Here is a 9983-nt window from a genome sequence, read left to right as displayed (position 1 = left end):
CATTTCAGCCCAACACCTCAGGCGAGGTCGCTGGGCAGTTTCACCTTCGGTAGGAACAGCCTGTGTAAAATCCTCAGCTTTACTAAACAACAGAGGGGCCTTCACCATGCTCCTGGTGCAGGGCAAGGTAAGACAAGGGGCTTGCCAAATCCATAAATACAGCACTAAATGGTGCCATGCTGGCTGGGTCTGTAGGGCAGAGCTGTGCAAGTTTGACAGCCTCCCCAGATGTGCCAGCCCTAAGTGACCATTAGCTGTGAAAGGACGATGTGTTCCACCTGCTGGCACCCCAGGAGTTACCATGCTCTCCTTCCTGGACTGCACAGTCCTTCCTAGGAAGATAGTCTCAGAGGGGGAGTCTGGTTAGGCTGTAGCTCCACAAGAACAAGCAGCCCTGTAGCACCTTAAAGACCATCACGCTTATTTATTAGGTAATGAGCTTTCATGGGTTTTCTTCAGACTGAAGAAGTGGGTCTTACACATGAGAGCTCATTACCTAATAAATAAAAGTGTTAGTCTTTAAGGTGCTACAGGACTGCTTTCTCGGAAGGGGACAAATCCCTGCCTCTTCATAAAAGGCTGCCTATGCAACAGAGGGACCACATTAAAGAAGAGAGGGTAGTTATAGATTGGGGGCAAGGAAGACATCATCATCATCATCATCATCATCAATAACCGTGGGCACAGCACCCATTGGTGTCTGATGCCTCTCTCACTATTTCCTTCCATCTTTCCCTATCCAGTGCAGAGTGGCTTAGTTTCTGTAGACGAGCTCCGCAGCATATGTGTAAGCTGTAATTTTCTTTTGGTAGCCAACATATCGACCCAACCCCCATCGCTCAACTGGTATCGCGGACCTTGTTTATCTGGGTGCCGTCCGAGCCGGCATCTTTTAACATTTAGTTGTACTGGCATCAGTCCTGGGCAAATCCTTGCAACCAAGCAAACAGAAGGGCCTTCTGAGTGCAGCTACTAAACCTGAGAGACTAAAATCTATAAACTGCCCTATATCTCTAGATGTTGCTTAAGAACACTTAGCAAGAGTAAGGTCATCCTCAGCAGAGCAGAACAGACAGCCCAGCTAAGAGACAAATGACTCCAGTGCCCTTGTAGTACCCAAAGTTAGCAATAGTGCCATAGATGTTTCTTGTGTCTGAGCAGTAGAAATACAGCAGCTGTAATGGGAAAGGAATCTGACTTCGTCCAAAGCACAACGACAAGGTGTGCAATGCAACTGAACTGATTGCAAAAAAATTTGATCTCTGATCATATGTGACTGCTGCTGACAGAGAGAGAGAGACAGGCATCAGTTTAGGACAGAGCCATAACACAAAAAGGCATTAAAATTGTGTTGTAAGGGACAAAACATGGAAACAGACATGTCCCTGTTAGTGTGCGAGAACACACCTTTATGAGCACCACCAAAGAGTGCCTGAAGAATCTAGAGGTAGAGTAAAAGAGCAACAGAGCATCTATCCTAGCCATGAGCTCTGTTCAAGTGGGTTGGAGACAGAGCCCGTCTTTCTTGTTCCTGGCCGTGTCCACTCCAAACGTTAATGTTCATTCAGAAGCCAGTAACTGGACAGTTGAGTAATGAAAAGGGTTATGGATGAAATTGACCTGTAGGGTTTACTCACCCGGTTCTGGCCTCCCCCACAGAGCTGTTATTTTGCTGTGGACATTCAATATCTTAAAGGAGTTAATCGGAAATAACTGGATTTGCACCGGTACAAGAAAATACTCATTTTATTTTTAAACATTCTGGTTGTCATGCAGAAGTAGCACTTAGAAAGAAAGTGGCAAACTCAAAGGCACAAAAAATTCAGAGTTATTGCCCTGGCCTTAACAGCCCAATATAACTGCCTTAGCCTGCATCAGGAGTCTAGGCCTTGACTACACTAGAGAAATCTACTTTGTTGAGAACCATGTGATCTTTTTTGGCACACTTGTAAACTCGTCATATCCACCTGGTTTATACGCATGCCAGAAACCACTTAGATTAGACATGTCTGCAGCAGGATGCCAGAACCATCTGCTCCAATTCAGGCTGTACTGATTAAAAGCCAGTGCAGGTTGTACTACAATGGTTCAGCACAGGGTGGTTCAGATAGCTGTCCCATGATGCACTGGTGGCATTTTCAAATCTCCAGGCAGAGTCTCCTGAGAACTGTGTAGGTAACTGTGGTCTAATACCTTCATTTTAATGCCAGATCCAGTCAGGAGTCTTAGACAAGGAGAGAAACTGCAGCCATCCGACACCGAGGAACAATATGCTTCTTATCTCCTTCCCCTTTCCCCCAGACTTCACCTCTTCCCACTAGTCCAAGGCTGGCCCAGCTTTTCTTCTCATGCTGAAGTGGTCAGCTCTTACAGTACAGGGTGAAAACAGAAAGGAAGAAGCAGGGAAATGAGCGGTTCACCATTTTGAGCAATGGACTATCTTCTTTTCACCTCCATGGACACCCTCTGGCCCTAAATTTAAGAAAAACAACCTAACATAAAGCCATTTTGGTGCATTGAAATTAATATGGAGCCCATGTGAGTTACAGTCGAATGGTGCTTTTGAACAAAGCTGACTACTTCATGTTCACTACCCATAGGGAGGGCAAATTAAGAACTTTGACTGTGAGGTCTGGGTAACAGTCGTGTAGAGGGTGGGAATAAAAACTGTCTGAAAGGATGGCCACCATCAGGCTAGACACATACGTCGATGGACACAAGCTTTCTCTTAGCTAGGAAAGCTTGGTCTGTATGTAGAAAGGCCAATCCAGTGTGACTCACAATGAAAGGTATCTGAATATACAGTTGAATGATTGACTGCTACTGTTAGGAGCTGAATGCTGTACCATGTGTGATTGCAAAAGTAATTTCCTCTACACAGGCAGTATATTGGGGCCATGACCAGTGTTCCCTCTGCTTTTTTCCCTCCATTTGTGGAATAAATTGTTCTGTGCACCTAGGCCTGCATGGATGTGCACCATCAACAGAAACACATGCAGCTTTCTGTTGGTGGCTGTGGGCACACTGCTAATCAGCTGGGTGGTACCTGCCTCTCTTTTGGGAGGCCACCCAAGTGCTCAGCTTACAGAGAAGCCTGGCCAGGATCTCTGTTCAGTTATTTGCAGAGAGCATATATCAGGCATGTATACAAAAAGGTATCTTAAATCCTCAGTTGCACTGCCCTGATCCTCCTGGTGCTTCTTTGCACTGGTTGGTTTCCCTGTGCAATGCCACAGCAGCCTGAGGCTCCTCTATTTTACACCAGAGTTTAGAGGTCTCTTGGGGGGCAAAGATGCATCTGGGGATTTGCATAATACAGGTTCATCAGAACTATGTTCGCTTTCCTTTAGCCACATCTGATTGACACTGATACACAAGCAGCAGGGAAGAGGAGTGGCACAGGAGATGATAGTTCTGCATAGTCACTGTTATGTAGGGGGACGGTTTCTGGGCCAGCTAAACCAGCTTTGTCACCCGACCATGTGAGTGGTGCAGGCACCCAGCATCAGCTGATCTGACCGCTCTCCAGTTTACTATGACCTCTCACATGGTAAACATGCCTCTTTGGTCAATTGTGAATATATGAATGCCTGGTCTGGATTGCAGTTCCCAGACTAGTAAGATTGGTATTGATTGTAATCACCTCCCCGAGAAGGGGCATGACCATGATACAAGACTGCATGGTCATTCTCCGAATGGGCATGTTTTCTGAAAGATCTAAGGAAAGAATCTAGAACAAAACTCAGTCTCCACTGTATGTGGTAGAACAAGTGATATAGACATTAATGCCATGTCCAAATGAAGTATGTTACACAGAAGCAGCATTTGGAGGCAGGCAGAGGGGAAGCTTGTTTATGAGACCCAGACCAAGTAAGTGATAAGCGTATGTCAGTGCAATATGTTGATATAATTGTTTTCTGTTATTGAAGTGGGTGAGCTGAGACCTTTGCAGGGCAGAGAATCTCCCTCTGTGCGCTTGTGCAGTGCCTAGCACAAAGGAACATCGGGGAGGGGCTCAGAAATACTGGTAGACAAATAATATGAGGCAGCTGGAGCTCAATCGTAATTTGTTTTATGTAGGTGAATCTAATCTTTTGATATCCATCGAGGTGATGGCTGAACATGTCTTTGAGTTAAGCTGCTGGCGTAGCTTGAGAATGCAGAGGGAAGAAGGGAATGCACCCGTGCCGTGCAATTAATTAAGACATCTACCCTCCAAAAACCTTTGACTGATATTCTCACATACGTGGACAGGCAAGTTGAGCCCTTAGACAGGGTCACCCCCAGCTCTGAAGATGACCTGGAATATAAAAGGGATGAACATAACAAGGGTGTGTTGAGTAATGTCAGCTATCACCTCTTTTCTCATGTTTATAATTTAGAGTTACAGCTGGCTTCGAGTGTTACTGATGAGGAAAAGCAGAAAATACAGGAGTTCTGCAATGGCTTCTTTGTGCTTCATAGATTAACAGATCTCATGGGTTAGCACTACTCTGGAAGCCTTGTAGAAGTACTTCACACTGTATGTAAGACTTCTGCAGCCACTGTGAAAGTTAGTCATGGTTAACCTGCATAATAGAATGCCTACCTCACAAAAGAAATACACCTTCATTGGATCAGCTGATGTCCAATATGCTGAAAACAATATCCTGCATGAAGACAGGTGACTCCTAAATGAAGTCAGTGCTCTTAATGGAGTCCACATTGCAGAGAACAACTGTGAAAGGTGATCTGTGAAGGGTTTTAAACAAATGCGTTTGGACTCATTTGCTTCTTTATCATGGGAAAAAGAAGGCCTGAGCAATGCTTTCATTTGAGAAATTTAAAAAAAGACTAATTTTGTGTCTTTGTTTTCTGTTTTTGTGAAACCTTCGTAATATTCAGGAGATACAAAATAATAATTGGCAAAGCAAGCAGATGATACTAAAATTGGTGGAGTGATGAATTATAAGGATAGATCTGTTCTACACAGAGATCTGGATTATTTGTCCAACTGAATTCACTTTGAACACCTATTTGTAATACAGCCAAATTCAAAGTCCTACATTAAGGGACAGAAAATGTAGATTACAGTTCCAGCATGGGGGAACTGTATTTTGCAAAGCAGTGACCCTGAGAAGGACTTTAGAGGCCATGATGAAAAACAAATGAACATTAGCTCCTAGTGTGATATTGTGGCCAAGAGACATAACACTGGTTTGGGGTGTGCAAGCAGGGGAATGTCGAATAGGTGGTGGAGGTGCTTTTAATGCTGAGAACAGAAACATTGAGACCATTATTACAATGCTGTCCAGTTCTGGTGTCTGCATGGTAAAATTAACATAGAGACATTAGTATGGGTTCAAACTTGACTCGGGGGTCTGAAAAACCTGTTTTAAGGCGACAAATTGAAGAAATTTATTTCCAGATCTGAAGAAGTGGGTCTACCCCAGGAGAAAGCTCATCATCTAATACATTGTTTTGTTAGTCTTTAAAGTGCTACTTAACTGCTTTTTTGTTATGTAAACAAGCTTGGTCTATTTAGCTTGCCCAAGAGAAGGACATAAGACCATGTCAAATCAGCTTAACAAGTATCTAGAGGTGGAGACTTCTGATGGTAGTGAGCTCTTCCTTCCAGCAGAGAAAGGCAGTTAAACTGCTTAGATGCTGAGGATAAAAATTCACCCTAGAAATAAGTGGCACATTTGTCACACTGAGGGTAGTTAACAACTGGAACTATTTACCTTCGCATATGATGGATTCTCTGGTGCCTAAAAGTCTTTAAAATTAAATCCAGATTCAGGCCAAACTTATGGGCCTGAGGACTGGATGAAATTCACTGGCCTGTGTTATGCAGGAATTCAGACTAGATCCGCGGTGTCCAATATGTTTACCACGCGCCACACGTGACAAACAGGACACCACAGTGTGGTGAGTCCGGCTCTGGAGCCGCATGGGGCTCCTCCCAGAGCCACATATGAGTGCCACCCAGCTGCTCGCACACGTGCCCCACCCCTGGAGGGAGAGGTGTGTGGTGGTTCTGGCAGCCCCAGTGGCATCAGCTGCTTCAGCTGCTGCAGTGGCTCCAGCAGCTCTGGTGGCCCTGGTGGCTGTGGCTCCGGCCCTGGTGGCTCTAGCCCTGGCAGTGGCCTCAGCTGCTCTGGCAACCCTGTCCCGGGTGACCCCAGCTGGTTCTGCAGCTCCAGCGGCAGTGGGAAGGCATTTATTTAGAGCAGGGAGATGGGGGAACCTGGCTCGGGGGGGGGGGCATTTATTTAGAATGGGGAGGGGGGCTGTGGTAAATATAGAAGGGTGACAACCACAAGTGTGGCAAGCTTTCAGTTCCTATTGGACACCACTGTACTAGATGATCATAGCAGTCCTCTTGGGTTTAAAATCTGTGAGTCAGGTATTTCAACTCTGTTAATCCCTGACGTTCCCAAAGTCCTGCAAGATGTGTATTGTGAACACTCAGTTCTCAGCCGTAAACAGGGTGGTTGAATCTTTTTAAAACAGAGTCTTTTTTTCAAGAACTCATTGGGCAGTGGAATGAAATCATGGCTAACAAACCAGACAAAGAATTTTAAAAGAGTCTGACAAAACCTACTTCCCAGTTGCAACGCTTTGCCTTGTGATGCCATAATTTCCCTGGTTCTCTGCCATTATATTACAGGTTATGAAAATAATAAATAAGCAGGTAACACCCCTGAATGCCACCCCTTTGCCCCATAAAATCTCCTTTCAACCCTTCTGTATACATCAGTAAGGAGAAAAAAAAGGCAGAAGGCAATTTGTTTTCCTCCACAGGTCGCTGTTCAAGATAGAAATCCATTCTCTAGCAGGACTGGTATTTAGCTTATGGAGCCCCACAGCTTGCCCGAAGGGATGGCAGGAGAAGGGAAATGGGTTTCGAGAGCCACCTAGACTTTCTTGGGAATATTTAAGATGTTACATTTATGAGGGTTCATTACAACACCTCCAGCCAATTGTCTTTACTGAACCACAATATTTTTCTCAAAAGGGAGGTAAGTTTTCAAAGCACAATTGGGCTTCCAGTCCCTTCTTTCAAGAAAACCTGCTATGGCACTCAGGGGTCTTGTAAAATTTAAATCATACCTGTTGTTCTGTGGGGGTACTGTTAATCTTCCTCATCACCAGTGGATCCAGAGATGGTAATTGCTGGAACACAACAGGGAATTAAAAGGGTCTCAGAGACTGAGCTCTGTTATTTGATGTTTTAAACACACATGAGTGTTTCATGTGCAAATACTGAAGTGGGGAATGATGTCAGGGAAACCTTGCAAATTCACCAGACAGGCAGACTGAGCAAACTGTCCTCTTTGGATAAAATGAATTTGACTGACCACCAAACTCCTGGTTAGCTTCCTGTTCTCTAGGGCCTGGCTAGCAAGTTCCTCTTAGTAGATAAGGGGCTATCAATTTACACACATTGCACAGGGGTGAGATAGGGTGGTCCACGGTGACGGAAAACAGCACAAGAAAATGTGAATTCCTAGCTGGACAAGGGCATAAACTCATTAGTTGTACATAATTTGAGAACACAGATCAACTTGTCATAACATTCTGCTGTAAGTCTCTGTCACTCAGAATAACAATGCGAGAGTCCACACCCTTTGGGAACCCAAGGAGTAAACAGGAAGCAAAAATTACAAGCAATTGGATGACCTAGGTCAGGACTATAGACATGATCCCGTAGCCTTCCCCAAACAAAACACCCAGTGGCTGCGGCATGGACCTTACCCTGACCATGGCAGAGAAATCTGGTGGGAGTTTATTACATTCAGTTCCAGAGAATTTAGGATTGCAGAGCTTTGGGAGGGTACTGTTAGGAGCACAGCAAAAGAGGATGAAAAGAGCTATGTAGTTCATTTTACATGTCCAAGAGGCATTTTCATGCTCCTTAATGAGAAGGGATAATTTTGAGGAAGTTCAGATAAAAGGGGAAAACATCCCAAATATTTGCATAAATGCAGGATTTTGAAGAATAGTAAGACAAGCCTGCTGCTTAAGACCCTGTGGACGACATAGGCCTTCAACTGGACTTCACAGCTGGGACTAGTGACCTACATTTACTTAAACAACAAGAAGTCCAGTGGCCCCTCCTCGACTAACACATTGTGGAGCGTAAGCTTTTGTGGGCAAAGACCCGCTTTGTCAGACCTTATGTTTACTTACTTGGTCTAAGACCTCCTTAGAGGCCAGAGAGGGAGATCTGGAGAGGCGGCTATAAAAATAACTTTGACCTCATGCAACAAAAATAATTAAAAATAGACTAGCTTAGTTAGCTGTTCCAAGCCCCAAGCAGTCCAGGCTTGACAGGAAGAACTGCAATCAGTATGCAGGGAATAGGGTCAGGGCCCTAGAAAATGTAGGAGGGCTGGATTATTGAGGGCCATTGCCTTCTTGAAGAACCAGCTCCATTTGTTGCTAATGACTTGGAATGCCAAACCACAATAAGGGTGCTCAGGGAAAAAGCTCCAGGTGAAATGCACATAGTTTGAATTAGCTGCTGATGGCAGGGGGTGGGGTGCCCAGGAACATTATAAACTAGTGTTTAAGGGCCAACACTTGGAGTTTAATTAAGGCACATCATTCCCCTCCCCCCCCAAGAGTGGCCCTGTGGGGCACCAGTCAAACATTTCTCTCAGAAGCAAATGGTGCAAGAAATAGGTGAGTACCTCTGGTTTTAGAATCAAAGGGCCTCCCTAAGAGCTAGCATTCCGGCTTTCTAGAAACGTTCCCCAGGCTATTGAAGTCAGAATGTATCCTCTCTCTGGTGCCAGCTGAGTCCTCGCTTCCAGTGAAGGCTGAAGAAAATGCCAGTCAGATCTTCCTGCCACAGAGTTAGACCTAGTTACACTCCCCTTCTGCAAGACACATTTGTGCCAGGCGAGCAGAGACTACAGGTGCTGAGAGGACACACTGAAGCACATCCCCCACACCCTTGGCTGTCACTATCCATTTGGTACTTTTGTGGATTACTCCGTGCTCTTACTATGTAACACATGTATCACGTAGCCAACACATTGCTTACAGAACCTCCGTGCCAACCACTTTGCTGACACAGTCACACAACCAAGACTTATACACATGGATTAAATAGCACGTTTGCATGAACACAGAGAAACCCTTCAGCCCAGGACTCTCCCACACGAGCGTCACACACCACTCTCCAATCTCCTCTGTAAGACTCTCTCAAACAGTCCATCCCATAGCTGGTCTTTTTTTTTTTTTGCGGGGGGGGAGCTAAAAGAACAGCATGCACTCAGCTTATTCATGAAGCTATCCTCAGAGCAGATACTGTACAGAATCCCTAAATGTAGCAAGGAAATAATGGGTCATTGTGCCTGTAAATTTGCCCATTCAGGAGTCAAGTTGGAAAAAAAGAAAAAAAAAAGTGTTACCTTGAAAGTTTTCCTCCAAAGGGTTTAAATGGCATGTTTCCTACCAGGTGTGTTTACATGTGCCTCTCTCTGTGGCCCAGCTGTGGGGGTTTCGAATCCATTTGGCCATGCTACAGATGTGAGGAGGATGACAAAATACCCCTTGAAAGAAGGAGGAACAGTCAGTAATAAATAGCTTCTTAGTCGTTATTTGAAAGTGGGGTTTTGGCCTGTGTCTAGGTACTTGTTCCAGAGACATTTTAACCTTGCATGCTTTCCCAAGAAGAAAAGTGTGTGTAAGGGAAAGGAGCCCTCTTGGTAGCTAAAGGCCTGCCCCCATGAGGACTTGTTATTCTTCCCTATTCATCAGGAATTAATACAGGAATCTGACGAGTCCCAGACAAGCCAGGGAGTGTATGGGGAAGTAACATATTTGTCACAAGACCCAGTCAGTCCCTAAATGATTGGTCCCTCCCGCCCACCTTGCTCAGATGAAATTTGCTATCATTTTCATGTGTCATGGTGTTAGGAGCAGGCTTTTTTTAAAGACAAGCATGCATGAGATAAGGAGTTAAGTCCTAAAAGTCTGACCAAGGGGGT

At 44.9% G+C, this 9983-nt stretch overlaps 1 long non-coding RNA gene across 2 annotated transcripts; it reads right to left on the bottom strand.

The window, feature by feature from the left end:
• Window positions 1–1687: 1687 nt before the first annotated feature.
• On the bottom strand, window positions 1688–9737 carry LOC142006886 (uncharacterized). Of its 2 annotated transcripts, XR_012643843.1 has the most exons (5): window positions 9405–9737; window positions 8679–8833; window positions 7096–7158; window positions 4589–4731; window positions 1688–2472 (listed from the first exon to the last, which is right to left on the bottom strand). It is a non-coding gene; the product is annotated as an uncharacterized LOC142006886 (long non-coding RNA). The 2 variants fall into 2 exon arrangements; XR_012643842.1 differs by lacking the exon at window positions 9405–9737 and having other exon boundaries at window positions 8679–8919.
• Window positions 9738–9983: the final 246 nt, after the last annotated feature.

The sequence above is a fragment of the Carettochelys insculpta genome, chromosome 1 (genome assembly GCF_033958435.1).
Source record: "Carettochelys insculpta isolate YL-2023 chromosome 1, ASM3395843v1, whole genome shotgun sequence".
NCBI lineage: Eukaryota > Metazoa > Chordata > Testudines > Carettochelyidae > Carettochelys > Carettochelys insculpta.
The sequence above is the reverse complement of the archived record's forward strand: the minus strand, read 5'-3'. Positions and strand labels throughout refer to the sequence as shown.